Consider the following 7,904-nt stretch of genomic DNA (forward strand, 5'->3'; position numbering starts at 1 on the left):
GAGTAGACCATCCACTACAGAGATAAAGGAGAGAGAGATACTGATCCTCTAACAGAGTAGACCATCCACTACAGAGATAAAGGAGAGAGAGAAAAACTGATCCTCTAACAGAGTAGACCATCGACCACAGAGATAAAGGAGAGAGAGAGATACTGATCCTCTAACAGAGTAGACCATCCACTACAGAGATAAAGGAGAGAGAGAGACATCTTGAACATTCTCAAATTACACATTACAACAACAACAAAAATGTGGTGACGTACCTTCGGTCAAAGGTAACTGATCCACCACCACTGGAATTAACAGGACGATCCATAGAGAAGTCTCTGTTCATAGACAGACAGCTGGGAACAGTATACTGTGCTGTCTGAGTGTGGTAGAAGCCTCTGGAATGAATAACATGTCCACAGAGCCATTACTAGAATGTTAGATTCTTCACAGACCAGTGAACCTCAGACCAACTACCCCGTTCAAAGACACTTCAATAGTTTGATTTGCTCGTTCACCCTCTGAATGGCACACACACACAATCCATGTCTCAATTGTCTCAAGGCTTGACAATAATTATTTAACCTGTAACCTCCCCTTCATCTACACTGATAGAAGTGGATTTAACAAGTAACATCAATAAGGGATCATAGCTTCACCTGAATTCACCTGGTCAGTCTATGTCATGGAAAAAGCAGGTGTTCATAATGTTTTGTACACTCAGTGTATTAAAATATATGACATAAACAACACATTATAAGCAGATAATTTACAGTATATATTCAGACACACAAAATACATCTGGTTTCAGATCCTGAAGATTCTTCTCTTCAACAGTAATATCATCAATTCTGACCAGTAACTTACCTGGGGTCAAAGGTCCCTGATCCATCACTAAAATAAATGGGACGTTCCATAGAGAAGTCACTCTTCATGGACAGATGACTGGGTACTGGAGAGACTGATCTCTGGAGAGACTGAGTTTGGTTGGAGATTCTGGAAAACATAATGAATCACCTTGAAACTACATCATAAAATATATAAACATTATATATCAATAGATTAGATACATTACATAAAGCATTAAACTATATCAACATTATATATCAATAGATTACATACATTATATAAAGCATTAAACTATATCAACATTATATATTAATAGATTACATACATTACATAAAGCATTAAAATATATCAACATTATATATCAATAGATGACATACATTACATAAAGCATTAAAATATATCAACATTATATATCAATAGATTATATACATTATATAAAGCATTAAACTATATCAACATTATATATCAATAGATTACATACATTACATAAAGCATTAAAATATATCAACATTATATATCAATAGATTAGATACATTACATAAAGCATTAAAATATATCAACATTATATATCAATAGATAACATACATTATATAAAGCATTACAATATATGTCATTACATAAAGCAAAAAACATACACTGAGTGTACAAAACATTAAGAACACCCTCCTAATATTGAGTGTCCCCTCCCTTTTTGCCCTCAGAACAGCCTCAACTCATCAAGGTATGGACTCTTCAAGGTGTTGAAATCGTTCCACAGAGATGCTGGTCCATGTTGACTCCTATGATTCCCACAGTTGTGTCAAGTAGTCTGGATGTCCTTTGGGTGGTGGACCATTCTTGAGACACATGGAAAACTGTTAAGTGTGAAAAACCCAGCAGCGTTGCAGTTCTTAACACAAATCTGTGCGCCTGGCACTGATTGAAGTGGATTTAACAAGTGACATCAACAAGGGATCATAGCTTTTCATGTTTCAAGGAGAGGGACACTAACCCGGAAGCCTATAAGAAATCCCACTATGCCCTCCGACGAACCATCAAACAGGCAAAGCATCAATAAAGGACTGAGATCGAATCGAACTACACCGGCTCCGACGCTTGTCGGATGTGGCAGGGCTTGCAAACCATTACAGACTACAAAGGAAGCACAGCCGAGAGCTGCCCAATGACACGAGCCTACCAGACAAGCTAAATTACTTCTATGCTCGCTGGAAACATGCACGAGAGCACCAACTCTTCCGGACGACTGTGTGATGACGCTCTCCGCAGCCGATGTAAGACATTTAAACAGTTCAACATTCACAAGGCCGCAGGGCCAGACGGATTACCAGGACGTGTACTGCGAGCATGCGCTGACCAACTGGCAAGTGTCTTCACTGACATTTTCAACCTCTCCCTGTCCGAGTCTGTAATACCAACATGTTTTAAGCAGACCACCATAGTCCCTGTGCCCAAGATCAATAAGGTAACCTGCCTAAATGACTAGCGACCCGTAACACTCACATCTGTAGCCATGAAGTGCTTTGAAAAGCAGGTCATGGCTCACATCAACACCATTATCCCAGAAACCCTAGATCCACTCCAATTAGCATACCGCCCCAACAGATCCACAGTTGATGCAATCTGTATTGCACTCCACACTGCCCTTTCCCACCTGGACAAAGGAACACCTATGTGAGAATGCTATTCATTGACTACAGCTCAGCGTTCAACACCATAGTGCCCTCAAAGCTCATCACTAAGCATCACTAAGCATTACTAAGCTAAGGACCCTGGGACTAAACACCTCCCTCTACAACTGGATCCTGGACTTCCTAACAGGCCGCCCCCAGGTGGTAAGGGTAGGTAACAACACATCCGCCACGCTGATCCTCAACACAGGGGCCCCTCAGGGGTGCGTGAACAGTCCCCTCCTGTACTCCCTGTTCATCCAACACCATCATTAAGTTTGCTGATGACACAACAGTGGTAGGCCTGATCACCGACAACGACGAGACAGCCTATAGGGAGGAAGTCAGAGACCTGGCCGTGTGGTGCCAGGACAACAACCTCTCCCTCAACATGATCAAGACAAAGGGGATGATTGTGGACAACAGGAAAAGGAGGACCGAGCACGCCCCCATTCCCATCGACAGGGCTGTAGTGGAGCAGGTTGAGAGCTTCAAGTTCCTTGGCGTCCGCATCACCAACAAACTAATATGGTCCAAGCACAATAAGACAGTCGTGAAAATGGCACAAAACATATCCCCCCTCAGGAGACTGAAAAGATTTGGCATGGCTCCTCAGATCCTCAAAAGGTTCAACAGCTGCACCATCGAGAGCATTCTGACTGGTGGCATCACTGCATGGTAAGGCAACTGCTCGGCCTCCGACTGCAAGGCACTACAGAGGGTAGTGCAAACGGCCCAGTACAACACTGGGGCCAAGCTTCCTGCCATCCAGGACCTCTATACCAGGCGGTGTCAGAGGAAGGCCCTAAACATTGTCAAAGACTCCAGCCACCGTAGTCATAGACTGTTCTCTCTGCTACTGCACGGTTAGCGGTACCGGAGCGCCAAGTCTAGGTCCAAGAGGCTTCTAAACAGCTTCTACCTCCAAGCTATAAGACTCCTGAACATCTAATCAAATGGCCACACAGACTTTTCGCATTGGTACATATTACCTCAACTAACCGGTGCCCCCGTACATTGACTCTGTACCGGTACCCCCCTGTATATAGTCTCGCAATTGTTATTTTTACTGCTGCTCATGACTTTTATCTCTTATTCTTCTTCATACTTTTTTTAACTACATTGTTGGTTAGGGGCTTGTAGGTAAGCATTTCACTAAGTTTTACACCTGCTGAATTCGGCGCATGTGACTGATAAAATTTGATTAGATTCACCTTGTCAATCTACGTCATGGAAAAAGCAGGTGTTCATAATGTTTTGTTCACTCAGTGTCTTAAAATATATGACATAAACAACAAATTAGAAGCAGATGATTTACAGTATATACTCAGATACACAAAATACATCTGGTTTCAGATCCTGAAGATTCTCCTCTTCAAAAGTAATATCATCAATTGTGACTAGTAACTTACCTGGGGTCAAAGGTCCCTGATCCATTACAAAAATGTATAGGACGTTCCATAGAGAAGTCACTCCTCATGGACAGATGACTGGGAACTGGAGAGACTGATCTCTGGAGAGACTGAGTTTGGTTGGAGATTCTGGAAAACATAATGAATCACCATGTAACTAGATTTCAAAATATATCAACATTATATATCAATAGATAACATACATTACATAAAGCATTCAAATATATTTTATTACATAAAGAAAAAAAACATACACTGAGTGTACAAAACATTAAGAACACCCTTCTAATATTTAGTGTCCCCTCCCTTTTTGCCCTCAGAACAGCCTCAACTCGTCAAGGCATTGACTCTTCAAGGTGTTGAAATCGTTCTACAGAGATGCTGACCCATGTTGACTCCTATGATTCCCACAGTTGTGTCAAGTAGTCTGGATGTCCTTTGGGTGGTGGACCATTCTTGAGACACACAGGAAACTGTTGAGCATGAAAAACCCAGCAGCGTTGCAGTTCTTGACACAAATCGGTGCGCCTGGCAGCAAGTTAGTAAAATAAATATGTTTTAATGGTAATGGGGACATACGTAAACGCCAACAAAATAACTTTTCGGTCAGTGTGTGTGTGTGTGTGTTTCAACTATTTAACTGTACTAGAATGCTTAGAAGGCTGCTAAAATTTTAAATATCGGTAATCGGTATCGGGTTGTTTGGCAAGAAAAATACTGGATATCGGTATCGGGTTGTTTGGCAAGAAAAATACTGGATATCAGATATCGGGTTGTTTGCCAAGGAAAATATCAGATATCGGGTTGTTTGGCAAGGAAAATATCAGATATCGGGTTGTTTGGCAAGAAAAATATCAGATATCGGGTTGTTTGGCAAGGAAAATATCAGATATCGGGTTGTTTGGCAAGGAAAATATCAGATATCGGGTTGTTTGGCAAGGAAAATATCAGATATCGAGTTGTTTGGCAAGGAAAATATCAGGTATCGAGTTGTTTGGCAAGGAAAATATCAGGTATCGGGTTGTTTGGCAAGGAAAATATCAGATATCGGGTTGTTTGGCAAGGAAAATATCAGATATCGGGTTGTTTGGCAAGGAAAATATCAGATATCGAGTTTGGCAAGGAAAATATCAGATATCGGGTTGTTTGGCAAGGAAAATATCAGTTATCGAGTTGTTTGGCAAGGAAAATATCAGATATCGGGTTGTTTGGCAAGGAAAATATCAGATATCGGGTTGTTTGGCAAGGAAAATATCAGATATCGGGTTGTTTGGCAAGGAAAATATCAGATATCGGGTTGTTTGGCAAGGAAAATATCAGATATCGGGTTGTTTGGCAAGGAAAATATCAGATATCGGGTTGTTTGGCAAGGAAAATATCAGATATCGGGTTGTTTGGCAAGGAAAATATCAGATATCGGGTTGTTTGGCAAGGAAAATATCAGATATCGGGTTGTTTGGCAAGGAAAATATCGGATATGGGTATCGGCCAAAAATGTCACATCGGTGCATCCCTATTAAACCCGTCTCCTCCCTTCATCTACACCGACTGAAGTGGATTTAACAAGTGACATCAATAAAGGATCATTGCTTTCACCTGGATTCACCTGGTCAATCTATGTCGTGGAAAAAGCAGGTGTTCATAATGTTTTGTACACTCAGTATCTTCAAATATATGACATAAACAACAAAGTAGAAGCAGATGCTTTACAGCAGTGGTCGCCAACCGGTCAATCTTCAAGGCATTCCTAGTCGATCACCAAATATTTCTGTAGAAAAGCCAACCAACTATAAAGGCTTGTGCTCCTTTTTAAAAATTGTGTTGGGCTGTTGCCGGTACGTTGAACCTACTGTTCGGATAGCTCAAATCACCGTGGCTACAGAGCTTCCATGACCCTGGTCACAGCCACGTTTAATAGGCTACTAGCCTACGTAAGATTTAATAACCTTTAAAACCATGACCCCAGAGAGACTGTCAACGAATACAGCAAAGAGCTGCTGTTTTTATGAGTGAGTTCATGTTTAAGTTTATATTCAGCACTGTTACTGTTTATATTAAACTCTTTTACAAAACGCACTTCTCCGTACTTTTGCTCGTGCTGCAGCTGCAATGAATGAGTAGCCAAGTATGGATAGCCCTGCGTTTTATTATTATTATTAGCAGCTCGTCGTGTCGATTTTAATATTAAGGAATATTTAACTTTCTCTGGTCATAGGAACAACATGAATGTGTGTATGAGGCAGATACGGTGCGACTCGAGTTTCACCATCAGGTGGAAGACAATGTCCCCTCTCTCTGGTCAGTCTCACCGGAGGAAAGGAAGGAGAGATCAGGGACCGTGAGAGGCGGTTGGGAAAATTAGTTTTGAACGGTCATCCAACTCAGAATTCCAAGTTGGAAACTCAGGCATATTTCTAGAGCTCCGACTTTTCGATCCGAATATCACTGACGTCGTGATTTGACCTCGTTGATCTTCAGATGCAGGTACCATGAGTCCAGTGAAATAAAAAAGCAAATGATTTCAATTCTTGCTCAGCATTGTCGCACAAGTGCTAAACCAACTGATCTATTTTGTTATCAAAGCTAGAGTTTTAAAATATAATATGGTCTCATTAATAACAATATTGGCAGGCCAATCACATAGCCAATATGCTGTGATAATGTATTAGGCCTACTGCCCAAACCTCATTCCTTCAAAACTGTTTGTGTGGGTTAATGTAAAAAAAACTATCTGAGGAGTAAATCTCAGCTTTTTGACTGCGAAAGTGATCTAGACTCAGAAAATGTTGGTGACCACTGCTGTACAGCATATACTCAGATACACAAAATACATCTGGTTTCAGATCTTGAAGATTCTCCTCTTCAACAGTAATATCATCAATTCTGACCAGTAACTTACCTGGGGTCAAAGGTCCCTGATCCATCACTAAAATAAATGGGACGATCCATAGAGAAGTCACTCTTCATGGACAGATGACTGGGAACTGGAGAGACTGATCTCTGGAGAGACTGAGTTTGGTTGGAGATTCTGAAAAACATAATGAATCACCATGAAACTACATTATAAATATATCAATAGATTATATACACATTACATAAAGCATTAAAATATATCAACATTATATATCAATAGATTATATACATTATATAAAGCATTACAATATATCAACATTATATATCAACAGATTATATACATTACATAAAGCATTAAAATATATGCCATTAAATAAAGCAATAAATATATACTGAGGTTATAAAACATTAAGAACACCCTCCTAATACTGAGCTGCAACCCCCTTCCCCCCTATTTTGCCCTCAGAACAGCCTCAACTCATCAAGGTATGGACACTTCGAGGTGTTGAAATCGTTCTACAGAGATGCTGGCCCATGTTGACTCCTATGATTCCCACAGTTGTGTCAAGTAGTCTGGATGTCCTTTGGGTGGTGGACCATTCTTGAGACACACAGGAAACTGTTGAGCGTGAAAATCCCAGCAGCGTTGCAGTTCTTGACACAAATCGTTGCACCTGGCACTGATTGAAGTGGATTTAACAAGAGACATCAATAAGGGTTCATAGATTTCACCTGGATTCACCTGGTTAGTCTATGTCGTGGAAAAAGCAGGTGTTCATAATGTTTTGTACACTCAGTGTATATATGACATAAACAACAAATTAGAAGCAGATGATTTACAGTATATACTCAGATACACAAAATACATCTGGTTTCAGATCCTGAAGATTCTCCTCTTCAATAGTAATATCTTCATTTCTGACCAGTAACTTACCTGGGGTCAAAGGTCCCTGATCCATCACTAAAATAAATGGGACGATGCATAGAGAAGTCACTCTTCATGGACAGATGACTGGGTACTGGAGAGACTGATCTCAGAGTTTGGTTGGAGATTCTGGAAAACATAATACATTAATAATACGCTAAGATTTCCCTTCACTGGAACTACAGGGCCCGAATCATGAAAAACAGTTCC

This window comes from Salvelinus namaycush, chromosome 2 (assembly GCF_016432855.1).
Source record: "Salvelinus namaycush isolate Seneca chromosome 2, SaNama_1.0, whole genome shotgun sequence".
Classification (NCBI taxonomy): Eukaryota; Metazoa; Chordata; class Actinopteri; order Salmoniformes; family Salmonidae; genus Salvelinus; species Salvelinus namaycush.